Genomic DNA, 14,674 nt, shown 5'->3' on the forward strand with positions numbered 1-14,674 from the left:
CCTAGCTTTCATTTCCTGCATGGATATAGCCAATTCTGCCAGCACTTTTCTTTCTTCACTCCTGTATTTTTGGCTCCCTTATCAAACATTAGTTGTCTATAATTCTGTGGGTTAATTTCTGGGTCTTCTATTCTGTTTCTTTGGTCCTCAGCCCTATTCTATGCCAGTACCAAGCTGTTTTTTATTACTATGGCTTTGTAATAGAATTTGAAGCTTGGTATTGATATTTTTTCAATTGAATTTTTTTCTTACTGCTAAGGATTGTTTATGCTATTTGACATCATTTTTTATTCCATATTAATTTTTAGATTTCCTCCTGTATATCAATGAAGAATGCTGTTGGAATTTTTATGGACATTGCATATGATAGCTTTGGGCAGTATTGCCATTTCATGGTATTAGTCTTTCCAATCCAGGATCATGGAAGGATTTTCCATTTCCTTAAATCTGATTCAATTTCTTTTTCCATATTTTTAAAGTTTTCATCATAGTGGTCCTTCACATCTTTGGTTAAATTAATTCCTAGGGTTTTTTAGGCTATAACAAATGGAGTTGCTTTCAGTCTCAATCTTCTCCTTGTTGGCATACAGAAAAGCTACTGATTTTTGTGGGTTAATTTTATATTGTGCTACTTTGCCAAAGTTTTGGATCAGCTTAAGTTACCTGAGGGAGGGATCTATAGGGCTCTTTAAATACAGGATCATGTCACCTGCAAAGATGGATAGTTTTACCTCTTTCTCTATTTAGATCACCTTTACATATGTCTCTTGCCTTATTGCTCTAGCTAGGAATTCCAGTAGTATATTGATGAAGAGTGGAGAGAGTGGACATCCTTGTCTGGTTCCTGACTTTACAGAAAATGATTTTTAACTTTGCACCATTAAATATAATGCTGGCAATAGACTTGGCATACACAGCCTTTATCATATTGAGGATTCCTAGCTTCTCCAGAGCTTTTTATCACAAAGGGACATTGCATCTTGCACAATGTTTTTTTTTCTGAATTTATTGAGATGACCATGTGGCTCTTGTCCTTGCTTCTGCTGATGTGTTGAATTACATTAACTGACTTGCATGCATTGAACCAACTTGCATCCCTACAATGAATCCCATTTGATCATAGTGCATGATTTTTTTTGTTATTTATTGAATTCAGTTTGCCAGAATTTTATTGAGAAGTTTTGCATCGTTGTTCATCAAAGAGATGTGTCTATAGCTCTAGGTCTTTGATGAGTCCCTATCTGGTATTGGGATGAGGGTTATGCTGGCTTCAAAAAGTCAATTTGGTAGTAATCTCCTGCTTTCAGTTTCATTAAAGAGTTTGAGGAATATTGGAGTGAATTCTCCTTTGAAGGCCTTATAGAATTTGGCTGTGAATCCATTGGGTCTTGGGGTTTTCTTGGATGAGAGGTCTTTTATTGACATTTCAATTTCATTACTTGTTATGGGTCTATTTACTTGGTTTGAATCTTCATGGTTCAGTTTGCATATATCAATATTCTCTGAGAATATTTCCATTTCTTCCAGATTCTCCAATTTTTGGCATAAAGGTTTGCAAAGTATTCTTTTACAATGTTCTGAATCTTGGTGGTTTCTGTCATGACGTTCCTATTTTCATCTCTAATTTTATTTACTTGAATGTGTTCTTTTTTTTAAGGGACAAATGATTTATTTTGATTCATTACTTCAAAGGATTCTGTACTCTATTCCTGAGACCCATGCACTGGACACAACATGACCACAGTGGGAAAATGGAGCAGAGAATTACCACACCTCCTAGCAGCCAGGAAGGAGGCTGAGGGAGACAGTGAAAATGATAGAGAGAATGGAGGGAGGAGTGTGGAGGGAAAGGGAGGAGGAGGGCAGGGAGGAGGAGGGAAAGCAGAAGACATTCCTGGTAGAGCTTTCAAGGACATACCCAAAATGACCTCTTTCCTCCACCCAGAAGTCTACAAGTGTTCCACAACAGCCCAGTCCACTGGGGACAAAGTTTTAAAAGGAGGAGTCTACTGGGAATATTATATTATCAAAACACAAAAACAGGAATATATTCTATTAAGCACATTAAAAACACACTTAGATATGTAGGCACTTGTGAAAAGTTTTTGAAAATGCTCGGTATCTTGACATTTGGTCATTTATTTCTAATTTTCAAAATATACATGCATCTTACAGCAAACTATAATGCTATTTAATATACTTTCTAAGCACCTTCTGTTACTTGTTAAGATACACTCATCAGTAACCTGAATATAGGTAATTTGAGAGGGTATATTGAAAAGTACACTTTTTCCACATTATTGAAAATATGACACCAGTGACTACTTGCATAAAATCCATAAACTCTTTCATTAAGGAGCTTCTCATTTTGTTTCTTGTCTTCTGTTGATTCTTTGGGTTGAACTCAGGGTCTGTGTTGGGCCTGAGCTTTTTTGCTCAAGGCTGGCACTCTACCCCTTGAGCCATCATTTGCATAGCTGACTTAAGGGCAGTCAGTAAGAGTCTCACAGACTTCCTGCCTGGGTTTGCTTCAAATAATTTTCTTTTCTCAGCCTCCTGACAAGCTGGGATTACATATCTGAGACACTCGGGCCAGGCACTTTTGATGTGAATGCTATATGTTTCCATATATTTTATGTAAGTTACCTCAGGTCTATCATGATGATTTGACGTAGAGGAGCTCCCACCATTACTCTGCCCAAAGGAGATGTTTAAGGACAAACATCAGGAGTATTCTGAGGGCCTGACCAACAGACATGGTAACACCCCTGTACTGAGGAGGACCGAGGGGCCCCAAATGCCTTAGACAGCATACCCAGGCACTCACCTTTGACATAGTCATGGCATTCCTAGGATACTTGGGAAGGAGAGAAAACCCTGCGCTGTGTTTCTCAGAACATTTGGGGATTTCTGCTAATGTGAAGAAGTTGGAAATTATCTCAGAGGAGAGGACATTGAAGGAAGCGATAGCCTAAAGTATGGGCTCAATATCTTCCCACCTATCAAGGAGTTCAGATCCAATGTTCTGGGTTAAACTTCATGATAAAAAGTAGAACAAAATAAATGTCAGATCTTCTCAAACTAGTCTCTCAATTATTTGAAATCTGTATTCCTAATTCTATCTGAAAATTAGGTTCTTTCTGGTTGACCTTTAGTTTGGATTGCATGTCATCCAAATCTACATGTGATGATTCCTTATTAATTTTATGCAATCTCACTCTTGTACATATATACTCATACATATCTATATATAGTTTAAAGACACTTTAACATCCAATAAATCAGAAATGACTCTACTTTCTTTTTAAGATCAAGCTTCCTCAGTGACTCTTACTGTTGAAAACTACATCGTTATCCACTCTGAGATTTTCATTACTCACGACTCTAAACATCATATACAATATGGAACATTACATATACCACAAACTTGGCTGTTAAATAAAAAAACTATCAATTATAAAAGTTCATCATTCATTTAGATGGAATACTTAGTGTTTTTAGAACTTGTTACATTAGGGTTTTTTGCATGCCCTACCTGGTGCTTAGATGAGTATTTGTTCACAAAATTAAAGACAAATGAGGTATGTCAAGTGATGTTCTTTCCTATTACTTACAAATAACATTGTATCCCAGTGTTGTGGCTCATGCCTGTAATCCTAGCAACTCAAGAGGCTGATTATCTAAGGATCAAAATTGAAAGCCAGCCTGGCCAGGTAAGTTCTCCAGTTAGCCTAGAAAGGCAGAACTGGGGCTGTGGCTCAAATGATAGAGTGCTAGCCTAGAGAAAAAAGAGCTAAAGGATAATTGACAGCCCTCATACCAAGTTCAAGCCAGAATACCAACAAAGAACCAAAACACACACACAAAAACATCATAGATGGAAAGTATTCTCCATTAAGTATGGATTAGGAGTTTCCTTCCTGCTAAAGTCCTTAGGGTATTTGAAACTAACATTGTAACTACAAACTCCTACATTCGCTAGAATCCAAGCAGATTACACACATACATCTTTAAATGTGTTTGTGCATAGGGACTGACTAGCCAAACTGACTTTGGGTCTCTAGGTGGCTTTTCTTGTTCTAGGTCATCATATATAAAATTTCACTAAAGGTTGAGTCATAGTCATAGTTCTTATGTGTATAATATACAAGCTAGATATAATACCCCATATGTGGGAATACAAAAAGGAAAGAATATAACTACTCCTACATTTGCTAGAATCCAAGCAGATTACACACATACATCTGCCAACTTTGCTCCCTGGGTTGACCCAGTACATGCCCCAGGTCACTATCCTCGCACACTTTGTCTCCATGGTGTGCAGTCATATGGTGACTGAACTTTGAAGGAACAAAGGCTGTCCTACACAAACTACAACCAAGTGATTTCCCTCCAGTGTGAGTTCCATTGTGTTTACAGCGTTCATTGCTCTCAACAAAGACTTTAGCACATAGACCACAGTCACACTGTCTGTTTTCCTTGAGAGACTTACTGCATTGTCTAATGTCTAACAAATTCTTCATAATGCCATTGCCATTTAGATGATCAATTTCTTTGTGTTCCATGTGCTCAGGAGTACATGACTATTCATGGTGGTTCTCTCCCCGGTGAAGGCTAACACAGGAGATGTCTTCTGCATCCTTTAGCACACTCTGGGTCAATGAACGGCTGTGAGTCTTTGTTTCTGTCGAGTCATTCCTGTCAAGTGAGTCTTCCAGATAAAGAGATTTCGATGGACTCCAGCAGACAGGCAACCTCTGACATCACATCTCTCCACAGCTTCCTCTGTGCTGCATTCATCAGGTCCCACTCTTTGGGGGTGAAGTTCACAGTTACATCTTCAATATTCAGAGGTTCCAGGGGTGCCATCATACCAAGAAAGTGCTCTTCTAGGCTTTCACTCCCAGGCAGTCCCAGCACTATGCTGAAAGAAACATGGAGGGAGGAAGAAGCCATCGGCCGTGAATGTGTTCTTTTTGTGGTCAGATTTGTAAGGGTCTGTACATTTTGTTATTTTTTTTCTAAGAACCAACTCTTTTTTGTTGATTTATTTTCTGTATTTTCTTATTGTTTCCTCCTTCCCTCCCTTCCCTTCCACCTTCTCCTCTTCCCTTCCTCCTTCCCTTCCTTCCTCTCCTCTTTTATCCCTTCCTTCTGTCTTCCCTTCCTCTCTCTCCTCTTCCCTTTCCCCCTCCCTCTCTTGTTCAGTTCTCACCTCTTCTTTTCCTTCCTCTCTTCCCTCCCTCCTTTCCTTCCTTCCATTTTCCCATCCCTCTCTTCATCATCTGTCTTCCTTTTTCCTTCCCTCTCTTCTTTCCTTCTCTGCTGACTCCTTTTCTACCTCCCTTTCCTCTCTTCTTCCTTCCACTCCTTCTTTGTTCCCTTCCTTCTTCTCTTTCTTCCTCCCTCTTTCCCTCCCAATTCAAGCCCCAAGAACAGCACAACAACACACACACACACACACACACAAGGACAATTTCTTCATCCATCTTTGGTCATTTGATGATTTGAGCATTTCAAAACTCAAAATCTCAAATAATTTTTGCCCAGCAAAAATAACACAGCCTTTCTTCCATTCAAATTAGAGCACAGGCTCCCAGCAATTCAATGGCGCAACTGAGCTTGAAACCACTGTTGCCATAAAGCAGTGTCAGCAGGCAGAGGAATGACGGTTGATGGTTTGGTTTAAGGGTAACTAACAGAAGGAGAAAATTCAGATTTTCTTGGATATCAGATTGCCTTTTTGTTTTGGTGCCAGTATTGGGACTTGAACTCAGGTCCTGGCCACGGTCCCTGAACGTTTTTTGCCCAAGGCTGGCACAATACCATTTGAGCCATGGCTCCACTTCTGGTTTTCTGGTGGTTTACTGGAGATGAGTGTCTTGTGGACTTTTCCTGCCTGGGATGGCTTTGAACCTCGATCCTCAGATCTCAGCCTCATGAGTTGCTGGTGTGCAAGGCATGAAGGGGGTGGAAAAAACCCCACTGAGGCCCAAGTTAGTGATTCAAACAGAGGCTCAGTTTCTGGATGAAGCAAAAACAGATGGAAGTAAAAATGGTAGAGAAATACATCTTTTTAAAAAGAATCTCTAATTTGTTTATTTCTGGTTTATTTATTTATTTTTTTTGCCAGTCCTGGGCCTTGGACTCAGGGCCTGAGCACTGTTCCTGGCTTCCTTTTGCTCAAGGCTAGCACTCTGCCACTTGAGCCACAGCGCCACTTCTGGCCGTTTTCTATATATGTGGTGCTGGGGAATCGAACCCAGGGCTTCATGTACACGAGGCAAGCACTCTTGCCACTAGGCTATATCCCCAGCCCCTGGTTTAATTTTTATTATTTGTTTCCATCTACTGGTTTGGAGTTTCAGTTGCTTCTGTTTTTCAAGAAGTTTGAGGTGCATCATTTAAATACTGTTTAGCGATTTCTCCAATTTGTTAATGTAGGGACTCAGAGTTTTATAAATTTTCCTCTGACTTGTTACCTCCTCCTCATTTTTCCCCTGCCTCCACCCTCCCCATTTCCCTCTCCCTCCATGAGTTGTACAGTTGGTTTGGAGAAAAAATGTACTCACTACCTTAAGTATGAAACTGTAACCCCTCTATACATCATTTTAACAATAAAGAAATGAAAAATAAATAAAATCACATATGTAACTCAATAAATTAAGTATAACACATTAAAAATGAATTTTCCTTTGCATACTGCCTTTGCTGTTTCCCAGAGGAGCTGGTATTTTGTGTGTTCATTTTTGTTAAATTTCATAAACATTTGAATTTCCGTTCTAATTTCTTCAGTGACCCACTGGTTATTCATCAATATGTTATTCATTCTCCATGAATTAGAGAATTTTCTGTGATGGCTTTTGGTGTTGAGCTCTAATTTTACTCTGTTTTGGTTTGACAGGATGCAGGGGATAATTTCAATGTTTTTGAATTTCCATGGATTTGCTCTGAGACCTAAAATATGATCTATTTGGAGAACATTCTGTGAGCTGCTGAGAAGAACATACATTCTGATGTTGCTCGGTGAAATATTCTGTAGATGATTGTTACGTCTAGTTGGCCAATGCAATTATTTAAGTCTGAGGTTTCTTTTCTGAGTTTCAGCCTAGTTGATCTATCCAGAGGTGAGAGTGATGTGTTGAAGTCTCCAGCAATCAATGTTTTTGGATCTCGGTGTGTTTTTAGGTTAAGTAGAATTTGTTTGATGCTCCAGAATTTGGTGCATAGGTATTTAGAATTGTTATATACTCCTGTAGGAGAGTTTCCTTTAGTAGTATGTAATGTCCTCCTTTGTCTGTTCTGATTACTTTTAGTTTGAAATCTATTTATTCTGATATTAGTTTTGCTACTCTAGCCTGTTTACGGAGATCATTTGCTTGAAAGATTTTATTCCAGCCTTTCTTTGAGAATATGTTTGTTTTAGTCAGTAAGATAGGTTTCTTGTAGACAGCAGAAGGATGGGTCCTGAATTTTTCTCCATTTAGTAGATCTATGTTGTTTAATATTGAGAGTTAGGACCAAGAAGTGTCTGGTAACTCTTGCTATGTTATTTACCTTATTAGGGTCAGTGCCTCATCTTTTCTTACCATATTTATCTGGTTCATTGGGAAGAGGCATTTTCTTTGCCAATATCATGTTCTTGTTGGTTTTCTACATGTAGGATATCTGTAAATGTATTCTGTACTGCTGGTTTGGTAGAGGCAAATTGCTTCAATTTTTGTTTGTTAGGGAATGTTTTTAGATGAATGGATCAAGAAAATGTGGCATATATGCACAATGGAATTCTATGTTTCCTTCCAAAAGAATGCTATTGTACCATTCATAAGGACATAGAAAGACCTGGACAAAATTATATTAATCGAAGTAAGCCAACTCAGAAATATAGGTTGCAGGGTTGCCCTCATTTTTTTTGTTACTAGAATGTACCAATAAATCTACAAATAAACACACTGGATGGTAAAAGACAAAAAAATGTACTTTTCATGATAAATTATAGCAGACTCTAGATATTCACAGTGAGACTAAAGGAGGATATTCTCAGGAGAGAATCATAAAGGTTCAATAGCTATGGGCATGTCATCATATAAAATGATGTTTATATGAAAATGAGCTCCAAGAAGTGGAAATAAGAGGTTATGTTATTTTGCTTCTTGTTTTTTTTTTTTTCGTTTGTTGCTGTTTTTAACTTCTGTACCTTTTGTCTTGTAGGTAAGTTTGTTTGTGAGGGTAAAGGGGAAGGGCAGAAACAGTGGGCAAAGGGTGAACAAATGCAGCAGTGATACTCACAAGACTATGTTAAAAATGAACTATATAACTTGTGAGGGGGGGTTGGGAGAAAATGAAGGAGGAGGTGGTACTGTTCAAAAAGAAATGTACTCATTACCTGATATATGTAACCACAATCCCTTTGTACATCACCTTTACAATAACAATAAAATGAAATAAAATTCAATAAAAGAAATCTTTTCATATGAATCATTTGGAAATAACATAGGAAAGGAAAAATAGAATGGATATAGAAAGTGAGATATCTAAGTCTGAATTTAATAGAAGTTCATCTGGGCAAAGATTTACCCTGTGTATGTTGTACAAGAGTGGGATCTCTTAATGCAGGAGGTTTTTTCTTCCCTCTTAAATGAAGTGGGAAGAATGGTTGTTGCTTTCAGTTTTATTCAAGGGGGAGAATCTGTGGATTTGTAGGTAAATATTTTCAGATCACTCAGTCTAACTAAGATGCCAACTCTACTGAAATTGATTCCTCTTTTCCTTGAACAATACATCAATTCAAAGTTCAGTTTGGGGGCAGGAAGTTTGGCTCAAGCAGTAGAATACTTTCCTAGGAAGTACAGAGTACTTACCTTGTTAGCACAAAGCCCTGAGTTCAAACCCCAGTACTGCAAAATATCTCCAACTTTGGTGATACTTGTTATCTTCTAACATGGATGGAACTTTTTTTTAGAATGAACCAAGACAAAGATGAATTTTTACAGTTATATATCACAAGTGCTACAATCAGTTTCCACCCTGAATTTCCCCATCATGTAAAAAAGAACATGACTTTGTGAAAGTAAATAACTCTGAGGGAAAATGTACTGACAATGTCTTTTTCATCCTTGGTAATCTAGGAAACATATATGACACATTGGAAAGGTCATGAGACAAGAGAATTGCAAGGCTCATTAACTGTCTCATGTAAGAGTTGGGGTCATTTTTTATGTAGCTGATGGGAGGGGGTGATAGATTAGAGCCATTCTGATATTAACCCTTGTAAATAAGAATTATGGTGGAGAGAAAAGAGTGTTGAGTTCAGGGTCTGGGTTTTGGTGTTAGCTCTTTTAGTCTGATTTGTGGGAAGGTCATTTACTTTCTAAGAATCTCAGTATATCTACAGATTTTAAAATGAAGATAATGCCAATCTTGGGATTGCTTAAGCGTGAGATGCTGGATGTGAAATAAAAGTTGGAGTCCAAAATAGTACTATCCAAGGTATAATTTTATTGTTATTCATTACCTGAGGTACTACTCAAACATATGAGGTATACATGGGAATATTGAAGGCATAAGGGTCATGGGGCAAGGATACAACCCATACTGGACACAAGATCCCAGATGAGGAGATAAATGCACTTTAGAAATTGTCATTTGATAGGGTACAATCTGCAAAGAAGTCTTATTGCCAAATCACGGACTGAACCTTGCTTTGTTCCTCCAAGTTGATGACAGATGCCACAGGTATCCCTGAAATGGATTGGTGATGAAAACAAAGTGAACACTTCCTAGAGGTCACTGGCCCCAAACAAGCTAAAGGAGAAGTTGCACTTTGTATGGAAGCTAAGTAGGCCCCTTGGGAGGCTGAAGGGCTTCACTAAGATCCACACTGACTTCTACAGAGTGTCAGATGCCAGGGCCATCATCAGAGAGAGGCACCACAGAAACCATACTCAAGAAATGCTCTGGGTACAGAATTAGTTCTGTAGCAATAGGCCTATCTGGGGATGGAGCACACGGCTCCATTTCCAGCAAGGTCTTAGATTTCTCAACAACTTCCCTTTGGAAGTTGTTGGAATCAGTCTTTTAGAATTAAAGACCCCAGTTTCCCAAGGGGAAGTATTTCATTTCTCAAGTCTACATGGAGACTTGTCAGCTTTTCTACTAGTCTTTAGAAATGTAAAGGGCCCACAAGTTCAACTTTCTTCTCTTCAACGTTCAATCCTACATCATTTGCACTTTTGCTTTTGGTAGAGGAAGGAGGAAACTTGGATGCAGTCTAGCAAAGCTTGGGAAGTGTCAGATTGCCTGTGGTACTTCAATCTAGCCAGAAAAGGGGGACAGCCCCTTAAAATACTACATGCTCAGTCTTGGTTCCAGGAACCCTGCTGGGCGAAGCCTGAGGGTGCCTGTGATTTCCAAGCAAAAGGGCAAGAGGTACAGTGAGGGGGTGGGATGAACAGATAGGCAGACTTCTTTGCTTCACAGTCTACAATAGCTTATTTACATGTTTTATGTGCTAGGAATTTGCTTTCATTTGGAAACTCCTACCACATAATACCCAAGGAAGAATATTATATATTTATAACAAGAGCATAAATATGTGCATTATTCTATGCTGTTGGATTTTTTTAATAGTACAAGCAGAAAAGGACGGTTATGTCTCTAGGCCTTCAGGATTCACAGTAGAAAATCATAAAAAAGAGAATTTTCTTCATCAACACTGATGTCAGTAAAAGAACAGATCTTTTCCTCTCTCCGGAGACTGGTTTCCTGAAAAATAAAATAAGCATTATGATAAAGCTAGCTCTTGAGTCAACTGAACCCATGTGTGAGTCCCTCGAGCCACCACTGCCCCCCTGTGTGACCTTAGACCAGTTACATAGCCTAGCTGAGCCCTGCTTTCATTCTACTAAATGCAGATGTAAGTACCAAATACTGGTTAATTCTGATGAGGATTGCATTCAAGACATATATAACCCCTAGAACATCAGCTAGAAAATAGGCCTTTAAGTAAATATTCACTATTGGTTTTATATGTGTGGTGCTAGGGTTTGAACTCAGAGTCTAGATTTTCTATGCTCTACCACACCTCCAGCCATTTTTGTGTGTTGGTTGCTTTGTGTGTCAGGGATACCTAAGTATTAGCGCGTGAAATCAAGGCCTAGTCATTGCCCCTTAGCTTTTCCAGTCAACTGTGGTGCTTTACCACTTGAGGCACAGCTCTACTTCCAGCTTACAGATAGGAGTCCTATGGACTTTCCTATCCAGGCTGCCTACAAACTATGATCCTCTGATCTCAGCCTACTGAATATCTAAGGGTTGTACATATGAGCCATTGATACCTGGCTAGTGTGTGGGTTTTTTTTTGTGATAGGGTCTTGATTCCATTCATACACCTGAGCCAAGATTGACCTGTTTAGCTAGGATAACAGTTGTCTGTGTTCTCAGTTGGGAAGGGATCTCATGAGCTTTTCTGCCCTGGCTGGTCTTACATTGTAATCCTCCCATTCTCAGCTTCCCAAGTAGCAAGTATTATAGGCACGGGCTACTGGCACCTGGCATATTCTTTTGTTTTTCACAAGACAGTGCTTCTATATGTATCAAAGTGAAATTATTGTGAATAACTTGAAAAGTCAGAAGAAAAATTACCTTGTTATGTCTTCACTTTGACTTTGTTTTTCTATTTTCCAATAAGATTAAAAATAAAATCTTTGTAGAAACTTACTGTGCTTACTATTTTTTGTTGGTAGTTTTACATTATTTTCTCTGTGCTGAGGATGGAACCTAGGGCCTTATGCATATCAAGCAAGTACTCTGGCACTTGAGCTATGCGCCTCGTTGTTTCATTTGTATTCTGTCTTTGACACAGACTCTCACTAACTTTGCCCAAGGTGGCCTTGAACTCATGATCTTCCAACGTCAGCCTCCTTAGCAGCTGGAATTACAGGTGTGGGCCACCACACCTGGATGTGTTGCTGCATCTTTTTGTTCTGTTTCCATAATTTTTGCCATTCCTGTCATCACACCTAAACATTGTCACCACTCACACTGACAGCTCCCTTACACTCTAGATTTCAAGATTTCACACTCCAACCACACTACTTCCCATTTCATTGGCTTCAGGAATCTTATTCATACTTTTATACATTACTTCCTATCTATTAACCTCCTCTAGCACTTTACCATCTTCCTCTACTTTCTTCTTTGTGCAGCTTGGATATCATGGTACCTTACTGTATTAACTCACGTGCAAATACCCTCAATGTCTTTTCCTTGCTCTGTATCCACCATACTCATTTGCTACAACTGCAGTTTGGAGTGAGCAACTCACTTGTCTGGCCAAGGGAAGTCCCATAACTCAGCTGATGACTCCCATTTGAAATCCATGAGCTCAGATTTCTCATCAGCATTCACAAATCCTCCTTATATGTCTCTACTAGCAGGCTTGTCTTCCAATGCTCCCAACATTTTCATACTTTTCCACTCCTTCTAAGTGTCCCCCACTTTTGCACTTAGCTGATGTGTCTGCCCCACTGTTGATTATAAAAGCAGAAATCACTAAGGAAACAAAACCCAATCTGTTTGTATTTTTTAGTCTTTCCACAAAGAAGCTGGAAAATCTATTTGGCTCTGTGCCATCATTTGCCTTCCTTTGTATACTTCCAATGATAGCGCAGCCTCCTTTGTATAAATGGTCAGTACTTCCACCTTCCCCCTCTAGTCTTAACATCTGCCATGAAGTTACCCCCATCCTCTTACACTCAATTTCATCGTTACTGGATTGTTCCATTATCCTAAAATAGCCTCTAATATTTGCCTTCAAAAAACAAATCCCACTCATCTCCTTATCTACTACCTCATTTCTCTTCATTGTTTCAGTGTGAAACTCATCTAAACTGCCTACTGGCCTTTACTGTCTCCATTTTCTCATCTCCTTCACACTCTTTTAGCTCAGTCCAATCTGGCTTTGCTCATATCACATCAACCAAACTGCTTTTCACAAAGTAATCAATTTCATTGATAGCCCATCCAATATAAATTTCTGGATCCTTCTCTCATTAGACCAATCGGTCATCTTTGACAGAAGCTACCTTTGATCATGCCCTTTGTTTCATACTTTCTTCTCTTTACTTTCTGTCCAAGTTCTTCTTCCGCCACGTGGATTCCTCTTTCTCAGTTTCTTCTGCTGATTCCTCATGTCCCCAACCTCCCAATATTGATATTCTGTAGGATTTTGTCCTCTGCTTCCTTCTCTCAATCTACATCCTCTGCCTAGATGATCTCATCCTGTGATGAGATTTATATTGTACTGATAAATCCCAAACATTTATTCTGACTTTTCTGAACTCTTAATTTATATATATATTTATATATGTATATAATATATAATATATTAACATAATATAATATATATGTGTATATATATATAATTGCTTAGAGGATATGTCCACTTGAATGTTACATAGGCACTGTTGCCTTAACATGGCCAGAACAGACTTGGGGGCCTTATAATCTTCCTCACTATGATTCATGTACCACCTTTCAAACACTCAAAAAGAAACCTAAGTGCTGACCTGCATTCTTTCATTTCCCCACACTACCTCCATCCATTCCATCACATCCTAAGAGCCGATGTTCCCAAATACATGTAAAATACATCAACTCTTCTGGGGGCTGAGAGCTGAAGATCATGGTTCGAAGCCACCTCAGGAAGACAAAACTGAGAGACTCATCTCTACTTAACCACCAAAAAGAATGCCAGAAGTGGAGGTGGCACAAGTGGCAAAGTGCCAGCCTTAAGTGGAAAAGCGAAAAGAGTGGGTGAGACCCTGAGTTTAAGCCCCAATACTGGTTCAAAAATTAAAAAACTAAAAAATAAAGTAGTATAAAACATAATGCATGAGCTTCTATCCATCTCCACTGTTGAGACATAATCCAGGCTATCATTCTGCCATATTTCTCACCTTTTTACTCTTTTTCTTTCATACTTTTTCTAAACTCCTCTCCCCATAATAGCTCCTTTAACATCATCAGATACAAATTGCATCACACTTAAATTGCTGTCATTGCTCACCTCACCAGGGCATTTAGGGCATAAAATTCAAACTTCTAATACAACCTATAAGTCACTTGACCCTTATTTACCTGTCCAAACTTCTAGTGTGCTACTCTGTCCCTTTGTCACTGCAGTCCTGCATATTGGCCCTTTCTTCCTATTCCTCACACAATTTCCTCTACTTCTCTCTCTTCTTCCTAACTCTTCCCAAGCCTGGCTCTCTCACTTCATTCAAGTCTCTGCATGCATAGAACATACTCAGAGGTCTTTATTTCTTTTGTGTTGGTCCTTGGGCTTGAACTCAGGACCTGGGCACTGTCCTTTAACTTTACTTTGTTAAAGGCTAGTGCTCTACCATTTAAGCCATCACAGCTCCACTTCCAACTTTTTGGAAGTTTCTTTAGCGATGAGTCTCATGGAGTTTTCTGCTTGGGCTGCCTTCAACCCATGACCTTCAGGTCTGAGCCTCCTGAGTGGCTAGTATTACAGGTGTGAGACACCAGCACCGTGTGATTTCCCTCTATTTTAATACCTTCACAACATGTATCATAATTTGCAAATATTTTTTTTCTACTTTTTTGTGGGGGAAGGAGTTAACACGTCTTCCAGTAGACATTTAACTAA

The sequence above is a fragment of the Perognathus longimembris genome, chromosome 28 (genome assembly GCF_023159225.1).
Source record: "Perognathus longimembris pacificus isolate PPM17 chromosome 28, ASM2315922v1, whole genome shotgun sequence".
Classification (NCBI taxonomy): domain Eukaryota; kingdom Metazoa; phylum Chordata; class Mammalia; order Rodentia; family Heteromyidae; genus Perognathus; species Perognathus longimembris.